The sequence below is a fragment of the Amphiura filiformis genome, chromosome 1 (genome assembly GCF_039555335.1).
Source record: "Amphiura filiformis chromosome 1, Afil_fr2py, whole genome shotgun sequence".
NCBI classification, from domain to species: Eukaryota; Metazoa; Echinodermata; class Ophiuroidea; order Amphilepidida; family Amphiuridae; genus Amphiura; species Amphiura filiformis.
In genome coordinates, this window is record NC_092628.1 from 47,732,964 (window position 1) to 47,756,399 (window position 23,436).

General features: G+C 36.1%; 1 protein-coding gene across 1 annotated transcript in view; it reads right to left on the reverse strand.

Moving 5' to 3' along the window:
- The window catches only part of LOC140161207 (uncharacterized), a 163,751-nt gene extending 140,580 nt beyond the window's left edge, over positions 1–23,171 (reverse strand). Inside the window, 2 exon segments of the mRNA XM_072184662.1 lie at positions 2,533–2,655; positions 23,093–23,171. The gene's annotated coding sequence lies outside the window, so the exon portion shown is untranslated.
- Positions 23,172–23,436: the final 265 nt, after the last annotated feature.

Consider the following 23,436-nt stretch of genomic DNA (forward strand, 5'->3'; position numbering starts at 1 on the left):
GTTTGCATAGTAACCGAATAGCAACCCCACTTAAGCGCAAGTAGATATGAGGAAACATAACGCTGCAGTGAATCCTAGAGGATATTATTACTGCACACACTAAGGGTCGTAGACATGCTGACTGGACTTGATTTCTAGCTAAATATCGCCATGATTATGAGTTAAACTGCCTCTGTTTTTCCCTGAAAACAAACTGATAAAATCAGTTATATGCGCTCGGTATCAAGATTTTTTTCGGCCTGAACATACAGATATTAAATAAGATGGGAAGAAAAATTGCAAACATTTCAAGCCCTATTGGAGGTGGGGGCGCTGAGTCTATGTTCCAATTCCGTGACATTCAATCCTTCTCTGACATCATTTGTTCATGAACACCAATACGCTTGCCAGTTTTGGATGGGACGGAGGAATGTAAGGCAGTTACATAATGGGCAAAATATCAATTAATATTCTTGATTCTTGATAGTGTAAATGTGATAGTGCTCAGTATTCACATTTTTAATCTACAGACGCAGGATTTTTACAGTTTGCTTGTTTTTGCTGTTGTTATGGCTTTTATTAAATGGTTGGTTTTGCATTTTCTCTGAAGTATAATCTACATCTATGATTCCTTATATTCTACGTAATTCATGATTTCTATAAGATTGTAAGACTTCTCCCTAGATACATAATACATGAAATATGTTCATATTGTGTGAGTGCAGATCCATGAGAAACAAGAGTAGGCCTGGCATTTTCGGGTAATTTTGTGCCCGGGTACCCGGCGCATTTTTCGGGCGGGTAACCGGGTAGCAAATAAAAGAAACAATTTCAAGCATGTTGGGCATCAACATTAATATAGGGATCAACTGCTACTTGAACCTCACTTTAGATTTGATAAAACACTTTCAAAATAATCTATCAAAACTAGCTACACCAAGAAGCAAAAGCTTGGAAATTTTGCTTTCAATACATTAATGTGAGCCTGTTGCCAACGCTGATATGGCACACCATATCAGTTATGGCCAGGCATACTATCTTGATTGAGTTTGAGGATTTGCGATTCTAATGCATCATACATCAAATGGATCAACCCAGATTTTTTATGCAAAGCACATTGTCAATATCGTGCTCATGTATTCAATACAACGACAGTTTTGACTTTTTTTTGTTGCTAGTCAGTAGTCACTGCCAACTGAGTGTGACATTTTCAAAGGTTTTTGAGTTTCAAAGGGCTTCAAGTTCAACTGATTTATTGCAATTTTTCAATCACAATTATTTCTTCACTATGAAACCTAAGTTGGCTGCCTTTCAACTCATTTCCACACTTTATGAGGGTTTTGAATTATTACAGCCCTTCTGGGGAAAAACAACATGCATTGCATGAACATATTGATCATAAGGTACAACGTAAAAGTGGATCCTTGGACCTGTCTGTCTAGGCAGCCAGCCAGGGTTGAAAAAGTCTTCATCAATCACTGAAGCTGGCTTGCTTGCTTTATATTTTCTTGGTATAAATAGCTTGGATTCCTTCATTCTGGATGCTAAATAGAAATACGCTATATGTGACTTGCCACAACGAAATGAGTATATGTATAAAGTCGCAGTTTAGTAGTTTAGTAGTTTCGAGACATCCAGGCTGACTGACTTGATGGCTTTGTTTGTCGCACACCTGTTCAAGCCAGAAGTACATTTGTATGTCCTTTGTGAATGGGGGCACAATGGGCCATTCACGAAGGAAACAAAGACCACTAACCCAGTAGCCTTGCAACTTAACGCTCATTTCGTGGTGACAGGTCGCATATATATATCCTTCCATTTGTCTGGCTTTCTAGATGCTCAATAGAAACATGTTGTATAAATCCTACCATTTTTCTGCCTTTCTGGATCCTCAAAGAAACATGCCATATGAAGAGCTTACTTCCAAACCGTGTTAAGTCCACTATCCCATGTTTCTGATTTCCCTGTGCCATATTGCAATGTGTTGTGATACTAGGTATTATAATTTCAGTTGGATGCACCATTACAAAGCAAACACTGGATGGACACACAGTAATAATATAGTGTGAAGCCTTTGTTTCCCAAATGAGAACAATAGTCTGCATATTGTTATGCAGCATTGTTATGGTAAATAATAGCTTGTTGATGGTACAACTCATTGTTGCTAATGTCAAACTTGTCAAATTGTGATTGTATCTCACAAGTAAATGAGACACATGGAGTTGTGGACTTAACATGGTTTGGAAATAAGCGCTTCATATGTAAAAATACCCAGAATACCGAACATCCTCTTCACTGCTATGCAAACACCACAGACAGCTATAGAAGAAAGGCATTAGCCAGAGGGGTGTCCAGGTGTCATTTGGACACCCTGTTTTCAATTTGGACACCCTAAAATTCTGATTTTTATAATGGAGTGAATAGGAAGTGGACACCCTGATTTTGTAGAATAAGGTATTTTTGACCATTTTAGACACCCTAAAGACACCCCTCTGGCTAATGCCTTGTATAGAAGAAATACATAAATTGTATATATCACACTCCAATACTTACCTGTAACTTAAATACAAGAAATATTGTAGTCAATAATCATAGACTGTACGGCATCATAATATTATTATCCATTGGTTATCCTGCTTTACATGGCTTTTGCAGTTCACTTAAATCCATTGGAATCTGAAATGATATGGAAAAAAAAAATACCAATTTATAAATCCAAAGACATAAAAAAAAGACATATATGCTCTAATACTATTCGCCTATTGCACGGTTCCGCCATATGCGGGGAGAGCCTCGAACTGGCAATAGACATGAAAGGAAGTATTACGTAACTTTACGCAATGTTATATGACTGGTTCAATTCCCATTCATGCATGCTGCCAGATCGAGGCTCTCCTCGCATATGGCGGAACCGTGCAATGGGTGAATACCATTTTCACCGATGTGGCAGTGACATCTGTGCGCATTTCATTGGGCGCAACATCAAGTATCTAGCGGATGCTCAAAGCGCTGGCATACACACACACACTTAAAAGATGCCACATAGATATGTGCGTAAAACAATTGCCTCAACGTGTTGACGTCACTGCCACATCAGGGTGAGAGATTTTAGATCACAGTTTCTTTATTTCTTGCCCAATTTCAATGAATGAGTTCTAATGAGTTCTAATGTCTGTCTTTGTTTAGGGTATACAGGAGTGAACATAACTGGTGTACCTTAAGGGGGTACTACACCCCTGTGGTAAATTTGTGACTGTTTTTGCATTTTTCTCAAAAACTAATAACACACTGGTAATAAAAGTTATGTAAATTATTGGGGCAAGGAATCCAATTACTACACTGAAATTTCAGTGACTCAAGACAAGCGGTTCAGTATATAATGATAGGAAACGAGGTACATACTAGTGGTACCTTATTTCTTATCATAAATAACAAACCGCTTGTCTTGGGTCACTGAAATTCCAGTGTAATAATTGAACTCCTTGCCCTATACTATACATAACTTTTGTTACCACTGTGTTATTAGTTGTTGAGGAAAATGCAAAAATAGACACAAATTTATCGAGGGGTGTAGTACCCCCTTAAGGTTATAATTATTTTAAACTGTTGTGATTTGGTAGTTCACAGCATCTTACAAATGGTAGTGAGCTTTGGCAAAAATTGCATTGCTCAATTCATAGCGAGCGTGTAGAAGAATTAAAATATCACAGATATACTTGTATAGGTGCTGCGGTTCTTGAGTTACGTTGTGAAGAGGGCTGAAACGACAACACTTTTGTAAAACGTACATAACTAATTAACAACAAAAAATTAAGCAAGTTTGCAGAGTATACGATTTGTAGAATGAACTTTTGCAAAACATCAAGGTGTTAATTTTCAATAATATATTGATCTAGATAATGAAAATCAATTTTTAGGTTGCTTCGACCAACACTACCTCGTCTACCCTTAATGCTTTTGCTGACTGTATGTCTTGGCATTATTATCAGCCTACCATTCCTATCAATTACAGAGCACAGAATTAGCCTGGTGTAAGAGGCTTCATCTTGGAATTACAGAGCTTGATTCTATATAAGCTGTATAATCCCTCCTCCATCAAAGTCTTTATACTGGGTTAGGGATACACTCCAATCATATTGCAGATATCCTGTTTCCTCACTTGATACATTATTTAACGTAAAATTTAATTTCAAAAACCTTTTTTTTTTAAATATTGATAACACACCCATCCCGGAAATGTATGATACACAATACTCATAACCTTTTGAATGCCAACTTGTTCAAAAAAATGTACATCTCCAATTCTTTTCAATTAAGGGGTACTACACCCTTCGATAAATTTTGATTTTTTTGCACTTTTCTCAAAACTAATAACACACTGATAACAAAAGTTATGTATATTATAGGGGCAAGGAATCCAATTACTACACTGGCATTTCAGTGACCCAAGACAAGCGGTTTGTTATATGATAAGAAATGAGGTACCTCTAGGATGTACCTCATTTCCTATAATATATACTGAACCGCTAGTATTGAGCTATTGAAATTTCAGTGTAGTAATTGATTCTTTGCTAACTATACATAACTTTTGTTACCAGTGTTTTTAGTTTTGAAAAAAACAAAAAATAGTCACAAATTTACCACAGAGTGTAGTACCCCTTAAGAGCACAGATCAGCTAGTTCTTGACAGAGGGTGTCCCTAAATTAATTACCACCTCAGCTACAATATAATTTTGACTATAAATCATTATTCAATTTTATAAATAAATTCTTAAAAATATGGTCAGAAAAATCCATCTTTTGTGTTCCAAACTCTTCATTCATTCTTTTATATCGTTTCTTCCATTCCTTTATTATTTTCTTTGTTACCTTAAAATTTGAATAAGGGGAAATCTACTCGCTTGCATTTTAATTATACCTTTCAGCAAGGTTCTTCCTAATGCATGCCCCCTGATTATCGTACAAAAAGAACTAGGTTATGCCAGGGTCACACCATGCTGCTACATCGTGCTGGTGCTGATATTCACAAAGTGATAATTAACAAGTAGAACAGTAAATTATGCGGTGTGTAAAATGTGCCAAAGGGTGCACTCAATATCCTGTATTTCCTTTCCTCACAAAAAAAAATAATTCCCTTACAAAATATTCCCCTTCCATAACCAAATTGTGCAATGTCAACGTCCCCATACATATTCAAACAGTCGGATAGATACGTTTCATCTCTTCACCAAAAATGTAACTCATCCCTAGATGTTTAAGTGGGAATAGCACAGCTAGACCTGTCGAATTGAAATCCATACTGGAGCTGTCTACACGATTATGCGCTATCTGGTTTTCACCTTGACTACTGCAGTCCGGATCAATTATACCTGTACTGTACATGTAGCTTAACACCAGCACTTAGCCTTTTCCTTCCAGGCTTTTTAATGTGTAAATCCCCTACACCTACTCATCTCTTGCTGTTGTTGCATACTTGATGCTTAAGTGACAAAGAAAGTGTTCTACACTACCGACTGACCCAGATATTGCCTTTGGGGATTATGAGAATGAAATGATTTGACCGAAATTTGATTTTGACTGAAATTTGTTTACAAAAATTCAGAAAATGCTCATTTATGATTTTGACTGAAATTTGTTTACAAAAATTCAGGAAATGCTCATGTATGATTTTGACTGAAATTTGTTTACAAAAATTCAGAAAATGCTCATATGTTTCCAAAAATTGCTCAAATTATTTTTCAAATTTTTCAAGCTTCTGTGATTTTTTTAGAGTAATTTAGCCTCTTTCCAAACAAAAGATCGATCCAGACCGACTGACCCTACAAAGTTTGGAAGTCCTTCCACCCGTAGAACAGGGTGTTGTATTGTTGTTTTTTCATTCCCTTCTCACATTATTCAAACCCTCAAGAATCTGAATCAATCTGGATTGGGGACACTGCGTAGAATACCTCATAACCAATGCTAATAGATAAGATACTGCTTATATTTTCATATTCTACATCTCTCCGGGGAAAGATTCTCTCCCACTGAATACCCTGCTTTAAATCGATCCCAGGAAACACTTTCAAGCATCGCCTGATGTAAGTGCAGCACATGTATAGCAATAAATTTTGTGTTACATTAACAGGGAAAGTTTGTCAGCAAGATGGAATGTGTTGGAGAGATGTCGATATACTATTATTCTTAACAAAATGTTTCATATATTTGAATTTCATAAACTGCAACAATTTTTATTAGCAATTACTAGATGCAACATGTTTTAAGGGTTTTTGTTTCTTTGCATTAACAAGTTGAAAGAGTGTTGGTATATGGTCATTTTCACGGTAAAGGGTGTAACTTTGGATTTTTAACATTTTGATCCGTAGTTTTCTAATAAAGCCACAGAATTCCATGATTTTTGGCCACATAAGTCATCTAGTTAGCAGCTACCTTGGGTAGCATAATCATCTTCGGGAGTTACTGCGTTCAGTTTTAGCAGGCTTAAATGTACCTAATATTGCCATTTTGAAAAACTGTAAAAAACAGTAACATTTTTGTAAAACCCTGTGTTTTCTTCAGTTAGTTCATGGATAATTTTTCTTATCCTGAAAGTACGGTCATATGTTCAGTAAACACTGCCACATTAGATTTAATTGTGAACAGCCCTGTATTTTTGAGAACCGGACTTGATATTTGTCGTTTCGAGGCTTCATTTTCCGTTAACAATTGTTAACAAACTTTGTGGGTATAGCTTTGGTTCATAATTCTTGGTTATTTCTTCACTTCTTCTTGATTCATAACAGTTGATATCTTAACTTGAAATGGGTAACAAAAATTAGTTGATTTGCAAGCTTTTAAATTTTTTATAAAATCTTGACTTCAAAGAGCCGATTTTCCGTTAACTTTTTTGAAGCCTCCGAAACAAACTGTTCAGCAAGCTTGGGCAAATATAAATAAAAGAGCTCATCCAATCTATTTATCAAAATGTAGCAAAGTAGATCCTCAAGTCACTTGTTTTTAAATCATGGAGATATATATCACCGTTTGAAAATGGGACCCAATACAAACTTTCCGTTAACAATTGAAGCCTCCGAAACAAATGAAGCCTCCGAAACAACAGTAAACTTAATTATCATCTATGCATATCTAAATTGGTATGTTCCATATTGATATCTGCATTGTAATTGTTGCATGATATGTGCAGAATGTCATAAATTAAAAAAAAAATTGATATTATGGTTAATGCTTGAAAAATATACTGATATCCAAGAAAGTCTGTTTCGGAGGCTTCACATGCAAATAACACCATACTTAACAAATGGGTGAAAAAATTATCATGTTATAAATCTGCAATATCTGCCGCATAGAATCATTGATTCAATACACACAAGAAAATAACAGCTTAGATGATCCCAACAGTGTTGTTTTCAAAAAAACTACTTCTGCCATGTTTAACCATTGTAAACATGAAGCCTCCGAAACAAAAAAAAATGACTTGCTGTGATAATTTAATTTTTGTCACAACTGAAATTCAATACTTAGAAGCAAAGCATGAAAATTGGTAATTGTGATATTTTTTACCTATTTTTCATGTCAACTTGTAGTAGTTAGCCAAATATTTTACTTTTATGATCACCTGTGTTGTTAACTGAAGCCTCCGAAACACAAATCGCTTGAATTGCCAATTCTAAAAAATAACTCCAATTTCTGTGAAACTTGGCTGGGAGGTTCCTTTCATCAAGTAGTATTTGTACATGAAGTTAGACATTTAAATTATTTTAGGAACCCAATTAAAACTTAAAAAATATGTTTAAGGTTGGGAAATTTCCATTGCAAATGACCCTTGATGTTAAAAATTTTCAAAATTGCAATTACAAACATAGCAAAACATGGTATAAAATTTAACTTATATCTGTTGACTTACTTTGGAATGGGATTTCACATGTATTCCAGCTTTCATGTCATAATTTTCTGAGCTTATGTAAAATACATTTTTCTTAGATTTTAACCAAAATGTTATGGAAATGTCAATTTTTTATCAGAAATCAAAAGGTTTAAGCCTTGAAACACTATTTTACTGGAATTTAAGTTGCTTCTATGCATGATTACAGTAAACAGAAACATATTTAAGTGGTTTGAAATTTTGACCCTAAAAATCAAAAGTTACACCCTTTACTGTGAAAATGACCATATCTGAGAAACCTGTAAAGGTGACTCTTTTGAATAACTGACAAGAATATTCCTTAGTGCATTTGTTAAATTATTATTCCCAAAAATATTGTTAAACTACAATTTCAAAGAAAAACAGTGGCATGATTACCATTTCAATTCAATAAAATCTTGGTGCACCCATCATGTGAAATCAATGTAGATCAACTGAATTTTCTCCCATTCATTTTAAAAAGAGCATTTCTCATGAGCAAAAGCCAATCGGCATATTACTTTTCACACAACATATCTTTAATATTAAGGGGGTACTACACCCCTGGCCAATTTTGTGCCTATTTTTGCATTTTTCTCAAAAATTATAGCGCATTGGTGACAGGTAAGCTATGTATATTATAGGGGAAAAGACTATATATAACTACTGCACTAAAAATTCAGCAACTCAAGGAACTTTGAGAACTAAGAAATGATTTTGGGGCAAAATAGGAGCTTGATGAACTGAAATTTCAACATTTTTGTATGGGTCTGTGAACTAAAATTGACCCAAATTATAGGCTTTGGAACTAAAAAAAAATCTAATTTTGTCTAAATTTGAGCTCAAGAGCTCAAATTTTCAGAGTTTGAGGCTCAATGAACTGGAGCATGATGCAAATGAGGGTCTTGAAGAACTGCAGGAGAGCCTGAAAAAGGGACCCTTGACCGCCGCACATACCCGTACCATCTTGTTATGTGAGTGCCCCCCCCCCCCCCGGATAACACCTTCTAGGCTTGTATATTTTTGTACAATGTACAATGCCACAGCAACATTTTCACATTTTGGTCACCCTGACCCTACCCAGATGTACACCATCATACTTATTTTTAAATCACAACTTCAAGAACAAGAAGTTGATTTTAAGTTTTTAACCAAATTCCACTGTATAAATTTGCATCATCTTCAGAATGGATCCATACTAGTAAGCACAATATACTGAGGAAAACCTCGCTACATGTAAATGTCAAAGGTCTTGTACAGAGGTGGATCCATAACAAGCTACTTACAAGGGTCATTGTAATACAAGTGTCATCATTAGATAGCTTTCAAGGTAAACCGGTATACAAAGGGTTGCCAAACCTGTGATTTGGTAGCCCAATTGGGTGATTTTTGAAGATTTTTCTTGTGAGGTGGTTGTTCGAAATTACTACATGTAAATCAGGAAAGTTGAGATCTCAACTTTTCTGATGTAATGTAATGTACATTGATGACTAAAACATACATGTGTCACAAAGTCATGCAAGTTTGTAAACAGTAAACAGTCCATGCACAAAGTGGGTAATTATATTACTTCCTGTCCACTTTTTAACCCCTCAATCCTGAACTCTAAACTAGATGGTTTGACAGCAAATTAATTACAAATACATAGATATTGACATTCAGTAATCTCTTCCACTTCCTAAAAAGTCAATCATGTCTGCATGATAGTCATGTGTAAACTGATCAATGATAAAACAATGGGGCCAGGGCAACCAATTGAAATCAATCAATCAATCAATATTTCAATGCTGAATCAACACACTGCAGAATGGATGTCAATACTATTGGTAAATCTGTAACGTGGAAAAAGAAGTGAGCCTTTTAGTTCCTCTGTTTATTATAATAAAAACATTAAGGGCGTACTACACCCATATACTGGTTTGATTGGTCTAAATAAATATTTTTTCATTTATAGCTAGGCGATATATGCACGGATCATGTGAAATAAAAAAAAATATGAAAAAAAGAAAAAAAAGTGCTTTTAAACAATTGTAGTAAGTCATTTTAGCCCTATATATATTTTGTTTACTGTATCCTAGTTACTCAGATGCGTGTTTCATAACAAACCATGATTTATTCTATTCAGCATGTTCAAGTAGGGTACATGAATAGAATACATTAAATCCTTTGTTATACTCTCTATAGAAAATCTAGTGGTTCATGCAAAATATATAAACACTTACACAATGGATGTATAGTCATTAGTCAATAATATTATAATGTGTTGTTAGGAGAAGAAAAGGCTATTAGGTCACCGTATGTCAGGTTATAGGTCAATTGGTTCAGGTCAAATTTAAGCATCAATTTTGAATACACATGTGAGAGTTTGTGATATCATAATGAGGAATAATTTTGATATTCTGTCTTTAACTGGATATATATCGAGAAGTGCAAGGTGGATATACTAATATACCTTGGGATGTAAATGGTGAGTACAATTTAGAATGCCTAGTTGAGACGGATTTCACAAATAAATATAAAATAGTTACCAAAATCACAAGCGTTAAGCTTACGGAAAACTACCCAATATGGTGGTATAGGTGACAAGAAATACAATTTTTTCAACATTGCTGTAGTATGGTTGTGGTAACCTGTTACCTGTGGCTTAATTAAGTTTCAGTGAAATAATGTACGCAAGTTAAAAATACAAAATATAGCTCAACATTGAAAATAGAAGCATTTTAACCAGTTCCTTTTTGATAGTTGTGGAGCACCAAGTTCATGAAGTCATAAAAGAAATCAGGAACCACTTATTCCCATTTTACATATCAACTTTATTTCCCTAACGTGTTAGCAACACATATCCAAAATTTTAACGAAATCCGTTGATAGTAAGCTTTCCAAAATGAAGTGAATTTAAATCATCAGTGATGTACCACCTTTTGGCTTCTACTTTTAAAAGCATGTAAGCTACGTTGATACCGATGCCACCAATAAAAGCGAGAAGATTTGCCCTTCATTTTGCATACCACTTTGTCCAATTTTTTTGTAATTTCTTCACAAAATGCAAAAAAAAGAAAAAAAAAATCAATGGGTGTAGTACCCCCTTAAGTTTTGTGAAATGTTTACAAACCTTACAAGCTCACTATTAGGTATTTTTAGTTTAAAAAGCATTAAAACATTAATAATTAATGATGGTTAAGTTAGATCCAACCAAAATGGGTACTTTTCCTGCTAGGAGTAGGAGCCTATTTTGTCCATTGTTATGGTCACCAAAATGACCCAGGCCAAAATCACCTACTTCAGATTTTGCTCAACACCAAACACACTGTTTATAAACAACTTATTATTATTATTATTGGCAAAATCATACAAAAGTACCATACAAAAGTTATAAAAGTACTTTTCGGACCAAAAAAAAAAAGATCTCCAAAAATTTTTCGATAAATTCATAAATTTCTCAAAAAGTAAAAATAGCAGTAAAACAAATAACGATTAAAATGAAAGCCATTATTGTGGGCATAATTATTGTATCATTATAAAAGCCTGACACCAATGTAAACATTTGTTTCAGTGACCCAAGTTCATAGCCATTTATGCTCACACTCTTTTTTTCCAGATCGCCTGGAATTGCATATAGGTTTCAGCGATCACCGATCGCCTGAAAAAAGGTGGTATGTTTTTGTAAACCGTTTCCACTTGCAATGTAGATACTTATTGTTGATATTAGTGTTCACTATTTTAATTTATGCACTCTTTAGCCGACAATTTGCAATGCATTTTACAAACTAAAAATCTCGCTTGCGTACATGTATACCAATCTTTTTAACAGCATCTTGTTTTTTATCTAAGAAATTATCCATATTAGTTCACTAGACTTTGTTGCTACCACAGATTCTGAGGCATTGTACTGGATTCCGGATTTCGAGGCATTGTACTGGATTGGTTTAGGAATTACTTAAGGGGGTACTACACCCATCACATTTTTTTTTTTTTTTTTTGCATTTTGTGAAGAAATGAGAAAAAAAAATTGGTCAAAGTGGTATGCAAAATGAAGGGGCAAATCTTCTCGTTCTATTGGTGGTATTGAAAATAATGTAGCTTACATGCTTTTAATTGTACAAGCCAAAGAGAGGTACATGATGACCCCATCACAATTTTGATCATATTTGCAATTTCAGAACTGCTGGCGTGAATCCACTTTACACACTTATTTATCAGCAATGGCAGACCCTAATAGTACCAAAATATTTTTTATTTTGGAAATGCATTAATTATGCACAGCTTTGAAAACACAAATATGCATCAATTTCATGTTATCAATGAAATTAAACTTATTTTCCCCCTTCCAGTTGACAATGATATGCAAAATTTGTGTTCACAAGGCAGCACATTTGTTTCAGGTTTGATACGGTTGAAATTAAAGAACAGTCAAAACAGTCAATTTTCAGTATTAGGTGAATTTTTGCTCAGTTTTCTGAGAAAATAGCAAAGCTTACAAAACACGATAATAATGTGAATCGGTATGTTCACAATGGTAAAACCTCAATATTAAACTGTTGGACACACCCTAAAACTTCATGTGTAACGGTTTAAATCACTTACCTGTAGCGGTGTGTATTCCTTCCACTTTGAGGAAAAGATGAAAAATCCGTGTGAAACTTGGAACTGATAAAATCACTGCTACGCTTGAAGATAAGCCCGGCGAAATCGGCGCCATATTTTTATAATTGGTTTTGACCTTTGACTAAGGTTAGCGATACTCGATACATGGATTCTCTGATACCGATGCAGCGTCATACGATACCGTACTTTACAGACATGACAGAATAGGCCTAAAGAATTATTTAATGGAACAAATAAAAAAAAATATTAGAAAATTGAAAACAAATATTCTAATCTCTCATTCTCTATTAGCGACTTCAGGTAGCGAATAAATTGTGTGGTAGGTCTCCAACTATCTCCAACTCTAGTGTGAGCTAGTGTGATGCAGAATCCCGGGTGCAGAATTCACTGCTTTTATTGGAGTAGGCCTATAAATGATCCAGATCCAGATCTCGCAGCCCAGGCCCACCGCTAGGCCTAGGCCTACATTTAACAGTGTTTTGAATAATCCAATGGATTGTCTATGGGATATGCACTCAGCAGCACATCATGGCGGGTGATTGGCGAGGCATGTAGGCCTACACGATAAAACATTTCAGGGTGTGTTTGTTATGTTATATTTATTACAATTAGGTAAAAATCCCGATTTTGAAAAATGTTACGGTGCTTTAAATAACAATTGTTTTCCTAATGAAGGCTACGTATACATGTAACGTCACAAAACACTTTTCAGCTACCTACCGTATCATTCACATTTAGAAGTGTACCCCGGTATAGAAACTAGTTTACGCTGAGGGATGATTTCATACAATTTTTAACAAAAGGATTTTTCACACATCTGAGTTTTGGTGACCTTGAGCATTGTAAAGTGGCAATGTTCGATCCCAATCAAAGTAATTGCAAATCTTTTACAAAATATTTTCAGTACAAAAAACACGGTTTAAAATATGTTCTGAAAGATTTGAAACTAGCCAATTGTAGGCCTATTGGTTTTGTTTACAATCAACACACAAATTGTGTTAATAATGTTTTAAACTTAAATTGTCAACAGAAAGAGTCAGCTGATCATCAGGTTTTATGTCTTCTTTTAACAAGAGTGGAAACAAAGGAACCCGAAGAATGTGCAAAGTTATTGACTTCGGCTAGCATCTTAAAATTAAACTCTGAGTCAAAAATAAGCTTTGCCGTTTCATTAATTAAAAAGAAAGTTGTAAAGTTGTTGTATCTTGTTAGTAAAGTGAAGTTTGCTACTGTTTTTATTATTACCTGTGTTGCGATTGAAATCCCACAAAGAGTAAGCAAGTTCGTTATTAAATGTGGTAGGCCTCAGTACCCCCTCCCTCCCCAACATACACATTGACTCATTTAAAGTAGCGGATTCGGGGCTGACGGGCCTACCCCCCAAAAAAAAAAAGAAGAAAGGAAGAAAGGAGAAAAGAAAGAAAATGGAGGAAAGGAGGAGAAAACTAAATTGCACGTAATTGAGTAGGCCGATGTCTAAATAATCGCACAGTCGGGACGATTGGAAGTAGGTCCTATATCATGTATATAGGCCTGCGATTATTTTCGGTATTGCTTGAAGGCGGGTCCTCGTCCTAAAAGCATGTGAAAATTACTGCTTGGTCCGCCCGATATGCAGGGCCCTCACATTTTGCCACCAAAGTCAGTATTAAGAGCGGACTCCATACCGACTTCATCGATTTATGCATGCTTTAGTAAATTGCCAATCTCAAGTTTTGCAAATTGAGTTCGGGCCCTTTTTCTGTTTAAAGCAATTGATTCAAATAGTAGTGTAAAAACAATGCACCGAATGGCTTCAAAGTTCGACCTTCATCTTGCAAATTTTTCAAACTTCTCAGGGGAGCATCCCCTCAGACTAACCCTTAACGTAGTGGATAAACATATGATCATTTTCGCTCTTCTTCCAACATTTGCAAATTTAAGCCCTATGTTAACACAATTTGCGGTATAGGCTTACAGGAAAAACTTGTCAAAGGAAGAATTCATGGAACATCAATTAACTAATTCACGGCTTTTTCAAACTAAAGTTTAACACACTAGTACCAAAATGGTCCACCAAAACACTTCAATTTTCTTCATTTTACACTCCCCTCGTAGGCCCTAATCGATATACAAGTGGCCATTTTACGCTTCTTCTTTAGCGATTTATATTTAAAACAATTTATAGGCCTACGACAATAGGGAAACTTGTCCAAGAAAGACTTCATGAACCGCACATTTCACAAATATTCGGCCGCCAAACTAAAATTTTACGCCGTGAGTAATAGTGCCAAAATTGTCCACCAAATCGCTTCAATTAGATCTTCATTTTGCACCAGTTTCTTATTTCTGAGGGGGGAACATCCTCCCTCAGACAACCTCCTGCGTCGCGCAAGCGCGCTCCGCAGCCATTTTTTTAATTTAATTTAATTTTTTCTAAAAATTTGGCCGCCACCCCCTGACTGCTCTAGATCGACAATCGACAAAAGCTGGTATCGCCCATCCCTATGGAGAGTGACATCCGCTGACATCACAGACCAGGCGGTGATGGAAACGATATCGCCAATCTTGAGGGCGCCATTAGATCTAACACATAATCATGAAATCGTCACAAAGAATTCTAAATTTGTTATGTGGTGTCAAAGCAAAATTATCTTACTTTAAAACCGTCGGGGTACGACAAAGTACCCCACTGCAAGTATGATAATTTTCTATTTGTAATTGCTATCCGTGTAGTTTGGTTTGAATGGGGCTGTCAGTGTATCTTCGCCAGCCTCGTCGTCACGTGTTGCGCTTCCTCGCCGCCTGTCACAGAGCGTAAAAAGTGGATCGCTAAAAAAATAAGCGTCCTTACCAACCAGTCAACTTTAAGACAAATGGGTGAAAAGACACACTTTTACAAAGTTTTTTCATAATTATTTTTATTTCACATGATCCGTGCATATATCGCCTAGCTATAAATGAAAAAATATTTTGTTAGACCAATCAAACCAATATATGGGTGTAGTACGGCCTTAAGTAACAGGAAACAATATATTATAACTTGTGTGAATCCAAAATGAAAGATATTAGTGTTCCTCAAGGTTCTATATTGGGACCTAGACTATTTATACTTTATATTTATGATATTGTTAACACATCTCATGTATTAAGCTTTATTCTGTTTGCAGACGATACTACAATACTCTACTCACATAAAGATATAAGAAACAAATTTTAGTTAATTTGAAAACAATGAACTAAGGAAGTCAGTAACTCGTTCTGAGCAAAAGAATTATCAGTAAACGCCAGTAAAACCAATTATATGATTCTAGGAACACCACATTGGAACAAAACTGATTCAACAACAACTAACTGTAATGTAGATGTTAAGATAATTTTAGGCGAAATTGTTCTAGAAAAGGTAGATAGTACCAAATTTCTGAGAGTACCGTCGTAGACGAATACTTAACATGGGAGTGTCATATTAACTGTATATAGCAAAAACTATTTCAAGGAATATTGGTGTAATGAACAAACTCAAATTTTTTGTGATCACAAGTAATTAATTATTCATGAGTCGCTCGCTCAACACTTTTGAGCAGTATCGTTACCAATGCGATGCATAGGCCTATACTGTGCTGTGAACTTGCATACATTGGGGAAATTTCTGCAGTCGCGCCTTAGCGGCCTGGAAGTTTGGAATATTCCATTATGTGGGGGGGGGGAGATAATTTGTGCTGCAAAGAAACCAAGTGGATAATTTTTTGTTCACAAAACACAGATGCTTATATTTTGAATATGAAATTTATTATAGTAAACAATTAAATCATGATATAGTGTAGTCCAGTGGACAGTGGTATTTTGTTCACAGAACACGGATCATATGTTTATTTCAATATAGTGAAATCCAGTGGACAGTGGTATTTTGTTCACAAAACAAGGATATTTTATTTCAATATTTATATAGTGTAGTCCAATGGACAGTGGTATTTTGTTGAAATTGATGTAAATACAGAATAAGCATGTGTCAAGGCAGAGGATGATTTAAGCACTTCCCAGCACTCCACTGGGGTCAACTTGCGGTTAGCAGCTGTGTGAGTGAACATGACACCACTGCCGGGACCACTGCATAAGCGTGTATGGTTAAATTTGAATTTGGGCTGATATATCTACAATAAAAACACATTCAAAATGTCGGTCGATTTCACATTTTATGCTATCTACAGAAGGTGTGAATTATCCTTCATGCATACATCACTTTAGATCTGAAATCGACTAAGTAATAATGACACACGGGCCATTCTAAAACAACATCTTTTGCACAGACTTCAATGGGATTTGAAAAGTTAAGTGGCAGTTGAAACTCGCGTGATAACACTTTTACAGTGCATGATGGGGCTTCCTTAAATCATCCTCTGGTGTCAAGGTAACATGCCTTGCCTTATTTTGTGAATGAACTGTTTTTGATTGTAAAAACTTTTCATCTTGACTGATTTACATTGATTTTTATTAAACAATGTTTTACTACTTTATTATAAGCATTGAGAAAACAGAAAATGCGCTATTTTTGAGAGCAAAATGCGTGCGCCAGTTTTTGAAAATGTGCAAAAACGTGCAATTTGCACATTTTTTACCAAAATGTGTGATTTTTCTCCCTAAAAAAGTTCAAATATATATTTACAAATTTTACTGTTTATAGATATTTTCTTGCAAATTTTTGTGATGGCCTATTTTCTATGTATACTCTTTTTAACATGGATTGCGTTGCAGATCATTATGGATTCTTTGATTTTAGTGAAAACTTGACCCCTTGTGAGTAGTGTAGTAGTGACCTCTAGAGGTCACAAAAGATCACACAGGGGTAAAAATTGGAAAATGCTCTAATCTTGTCAACAGGTACCGTATTCATTCCAATAAGCGCTCAGGGCGCTTAACAGGGGAATACTTAAATTTTCCCCTGAATATGGACACCCAGTATAAACAAACAAAGTCATTCTGGGTGGGCGCTTATTTTTTACATGGTTCGCCTAATTTTTTCCTAACAGGCGTTTATTAGAAACGAAGCAATGAAGGTTATGGAAGGGTCCTGAGACGATCAAGAAGCTATTCTGATGCAGAAAATGTATTGCAAGTTTACACAGGACTTCTAATCCCAGCTATTTCACTGTATCAACGTCTATCAGTCACTTCAACATTAATGGTACCCTTTAGCAAATTGAAAATACCCCAGGTGGGCGCTTATTGGGGCATGGGCGCTTTTTGGAATGAATACCGTACATCAAATTATTCGTCTGATCACTAGGATCTCAAAAATGTATGGTTTGTGCTATCTACCACCTATCGTTACAGAGTTGTTCTACAAAAACCTCATTTTTGGGTAAAAATCGCATATTTTGTTTGGGTAAAAATATCAACTTGCTCCGATTTTGCCAAAATTGGTTGCAAAATGTTTGTCTTGACATAAAAATCTAGAAATAGTATAGGACTTACCATCTAAAATGTATTCATCATGTTATTTTCAATGGAAGTCAACGATCAACAGGGCCCTATGGCCAGCCAATGGCATAAAACACATTTACATTTACAGGCATTTATGGCACCATTCACAAAGATACCATGGCGCTTACAAAAATATACACAAAAAGTCAAATAACAAGAGAACAGTTCAAGAAAATAAATGAGTCTTTAGCATAGACTTGAACGCGGATGTGGTCGCGGTAAATGTCCATGGGTAGTGAATTCCAAGTCGTAGCGGCTGCAATGTGAAATCTGTTTTCGCCAGTCATTCTGTGGCTGCGTCTTGGAATAGCAAGCGGTTAGTGTCAGAAGGCGATCGCAAAGGTACGAGGAGGAACATAAACAGTAAAGTTTCAAACACAGTAGATAATCCTAAATTCTTTTTATGGTTCATGTCAGCTAAACAGACAATTTGCCACCATTTTTAGAGGTCGAATACAGGGTGTTCAAAAGTCGCACACACTATAATGTTTATGATTTTTATGACATAATCAGTCAAAACTTTTTTCCTTCATGCCCTACACAAAAACCAATGGCAAATTTGTCGAATTCTTCATCAAATTTCCTTCAAAAAAATGTTAACATTTACAGATGTAGAGCAACTACTTTGAGAAATATAACATTCAGAACATTTCGGAACATAAATGCATACCGTTACTTGGTACAGTAACGTATAGGAAGCAGTGGCGTAGCGTGGGTCATCATATTGGGGGGGCACCAACCATGATTGGGGGCACCTGGTCTGATTGGGGGGTGCCACAGAATTCTAATATACACAAGAACCGGTCATCCCTATACCAATGCGTGGCCGCAAACGTAACCGTCCCGGCTGAAAAATGAATAAAAAAGGTATGGCAAGAATTGTTTGCATCACATACGTCGAAGTTCACTTTTCAATGTGCAAACTGTAGTTGGTATAATGAAAACGACTGGTAAGCAAGTTTACAATGTGAAGCTATCGGTGAGCAAATTCTTGGCTAGACTTCTCGAGCAAAGTATGACAATTGGCAACGGGATGCCAGGTAAGTTGGTAACCTCAGTATTTTCTTGTCACAGTCAACCTAGTTGTAATAACAACAAGTTTTGAACTTTTGAGGACTTGTTCTCAAGTTGTAGGTACTCCCGTAGGGTGCCTCCAGGGTTTTATTTTGGCAAGTTTGCATTAGTATATCTAGTATTTAAAATATTCACTTTTGAAATCTGTGTCACTGATGTATGTCATCTGTGATTGCTCAACTTATTCTACGCATCACTGCAGCTTTTGTCCAAGAAATATTTTAAAAGATGATTTTTGAGTGATTTTTATGAGCAGCGAAAAGTCCACTCCACGACTATATGTACATGTGAATATGGTGATGAACACGCACGCTAAATCGTGGCAACACATACACATAGCTCCTTGCCTTAGAATTGGAACTCACCGTCACATGGTCGGAGACGTGAGTTCCAATTATTGGAACTTCAGTCAACCTAACCTACCTAGAGTAAGGCCAAACACTTGTGCTGAAAGCCAAATTGGTCACTTATCGCCCACTGTTCAAAATGTGACATCTACACCAATTACAGTCCCCGAAATGGTCTACTTTTTAGCCGACCTCAATTCTGAAACATTTAGTGATAGTTAAAAATCGATCCCCAACCCTTTGGTTACCTTTGGGCGAATTTGTAGAAATCTCCGCGAGTCTCTGTGTCTGAAATTCCCGGTACAAACATCGAAAATGTTGCATTTCTCAGTCCCGGTGATGAATACTATATCCGCATCACTGTTCAGCCAGCAGCCATTCATACATGAATATGCATATCTCTGACCCCTGTAAGGTCAAACAGGTGGCGTTGATTTCGGTTGGTAGGTTTCATGAATATTTAATAAGCAGCTTGATACTGACGTCATATCTGAGGTGACCAGGAGGCAGACTACCATTTTGGTCAACTGAACTCGACTCCCTGACTCGCGCATTCTTTTGGTTGACATAAATCGAACAAAATTTTCAATAACGGGTAATAGTAGGATTTCAATTTTTTATTAATGAAGTTACTTGTAGTAGGGATGCCCACTGTCAATCAAGCCTCGAAATAAGCAGATCTGGACCAGGAGCCACACATTTGGAACAAGCGGCTCCTGGTCCTGTGATTATCTAGCAAACCAGGAGCCATTTTTAAATTGCTAAGAGTCATTTAAATGTTAATTGTACTGTTTGTACACATTTAATACAAAACCCGCTTTAACTACCAGGCTCTATTTTTTTTTTTTTTTTAATGTAGAGCCTGGTTCACATGATTTTGGTGTGGACCAGGAGCCAAAATGTTATGACCATTGGGTAAATGGCTCCTGGGTGCCTGCTTATTTCGAGGCTTGCTGTCAATACAGTTTCCACTAGAACGATTTTTCATTTACTGTGTGCGTGCACTCACACACGTATTGTCTATGGAGAAACTGATCGATACAAGAAATCCCAGGCCTGTTAAATGGCGTACATACTTGTTTTGATCCAAATGTAGGCCTATATCAGGGTGTTTCAAGAAATTCCTGATTCCACCGGAAAACATTAACCAAACTTTTTCCTGATTGGTTAGTAAATAGAGAGGACCTTCCTTCATGAAGAGATCAACTTTTTTTAATGAAAAATTTAATGAGATGAGAACTACAACAGGTTGAAGTGACACCATTCCGTGCATCAGGTGTTCAAACGCAATTATTTCCGAATTTGGAGTGAATCAGACAAAGCAAACTTACATAGTCATAAAATGTAACTATTTTTGAAGACAAAATGTACAGGATGTTAAGAAATTTAAGAATGTTTAAGCCTACATGGCCCATCTCAAATCATGCACTTCTCACTACCATGTCCATTTCATATGCTATCCATCATGGCTTCCATGCACACACAGTGTTTTGCTCAATGTATTAAAGATAACCTTTAAGTTGGAGCAAATTTCTCAAAATTGGTAATGATTAATATTACCAAACTTATGCCATGATGAAATATAATAATTTTTGAAGATAAAATGTGCTGACCGTAAAAGATTGAACAATGTTTAAGACTACCGCTATTCATTTGAAATAATGCACTTATTGTTCATCTCCTCTATGGAGATATTTTCCATGGCGGCCATCTATGATCATGCTTGAGGTTTCACCAAACAAACCATGGGTTTTGAGGTCTTATATTTTTTGTTGTATGTCAACAAAATCGATTAAATTTTCAGGATGATCTTATTTTCATGTTGTTATAAGCAAATATAATGTTCCAGATAACCCTAGTTAATAAATACATTAAGAAAAAGTACCTTAAAATTGCACTTTCTGTTAGTAATCCTTTTTGGACTTTAACTTTTTAACATGTTCTAGCAGCCCTATATAAAACCGTAACACCCAAAAGGCCATATCTCTGGAATGAAACGTACGATTAAGATTATTTAAACGCCAAAATGTTTCTTTCATCAATTCCCAGCCAATAAGTTAGGTCTGAATCAATTTAAAAGTACTTCAATTTTTAGTGGACATGCCTACTTGTAGTTTTGAGGAATGACAAAGTTGTTTTTGGAAACTTAGATGTTTGTTTCAACTGATATTTAGGATCGCAAGGTGAGTGAATTAGTGTAGAGATTTCCTTGTTTGAGTGAGGCGTGGTTAAAATAGTACTTTGAGTGACCTGCTCTGGCGTCTCAATTCACACGAATTTATTCGTACCTGCTTACCAGACAGCAATAAGCCTACTGCGTATTGCTGTATGGAACCAGACATAAATCTAACCCTAACCCCCCAAATCAATTAGATATCGCGATTGACAGGATAGCGGTCAACATGGTCAATGGATTACTGCTTACTGTGTAACAACACATGAACAACATACAATATACAAATGAATATGCTACCTCAATACCTGGCGTCCCGTAGGCGTAGCCGCTTTTGTCGTGGATCATCATTCATGACATGGCATACCTACATGTTACACTAGTTCACCATGTAAACTTGTATGGCTCAAAATTCGGACCGCTCGCCATAAAGTTTGAAATTTGTTGGCGTTTTAATGATCCCCGATTTCCGATCGATTATTTTAGCTGTGTCATGTCACGTGCATGACGCTAGTGGGTACCAGCCAAACTTCAGGAGAAAAAAATCACGATCGCCGATAACGATGTGATATGGGACTTACATAGGATTACACAGAGATATTTCTTGCCAAAATTTGACCATTTCTAGAGCTAGGTAGCTTGGCCCTACTTTGTCTGCGTTACCGGTATATGAAAGTGGACAGTCTTAAGTAAATGTGCAACGCTTTTGATGTTTTGGGAGACTGGGAGGGAACAAAAAAATGATGGAGCCTATTCTTGACTGTGTAATATTCCTTCAACCAGCTGCCGTGCGGTAACAGTCTTATACGATGGACAGATAGTACATTGTATCAGTTCGTGAATGAGGACTAGACACAGACTTTAAGGTACATATTTCGAGGTGCATAACAAACACCAAATTGGTGTCATAACAAACACCAAATTGGTGTCGATGACCTGACATGCATGCATTCTTTTGTCGAGAGTTCACATGGTCTTTCAATTTGTGCCGAGTGTCCTTGCCGACCTTGGCAGACTTGACTATGCTTCAGTGGTCATGAAAGGATTCAATAGATAACCTCTGCCCCACTAATCCCCAGCTATTGTCTGAAATTGCACCTCGGAAGATATATTATAACAACTCAGTGAGTCCCTCAAATGATAGTCATATAACGACCAAAAGATAAATGACTGACTATCATTGAGGACTGAGTTGCGCAGTCTAAATGAGGACATCGTATAAGTTCCTTGTACTAATGTTACACACTGCACAGTGTTTACTGTTATGAGCCCCATGTGACATGGGCTGTGTACAAGTAGACATAGTTCCTGTACTAAACCAATGAGTTCTTTTATACGTAGCTACGTACATGCGTACGTGCGTGCGTGCAAGATTGCATGAATGATTGCGACAAGTTGACTCCCAATTGCTTGGGCATGTTCATGTAAGTTAGGGCCTATTAAACCAGTGCGTTTCCCCTAATACTATCACCACAAACCCCACGAAACTTGATCAACACAACGATACAAATATGGACATTTAAGATATATCAGACATTTTGACAAAAACTTTACCTATCAATCTCTTTCGTGAAAAATTCCTACATCATTAGCCGTGTCGACTTCCACAAAATCAGCCATTTTGCACAATATTACCCATAATGCATTATTCAATGTCCGGTTGTGAGATGCAGTGTTGCCATATATGCATGACTTGTAAAATAAGTGGGGTCGTAAAAAGTTTGTTGACTGCTGCAAAAGCTCGCAAAATCAGAAAAATCCAGCATTACAGCTCTCAGTTTTCTAAATTTGACAATTTTTTTATTCAGTCATGATCTGTTATCAAAATGTAGGCATATACCGATACCTCACATCAAATAAAATAAAATCAAGTCAAATTCACAGGTGTGTTGTGTCTT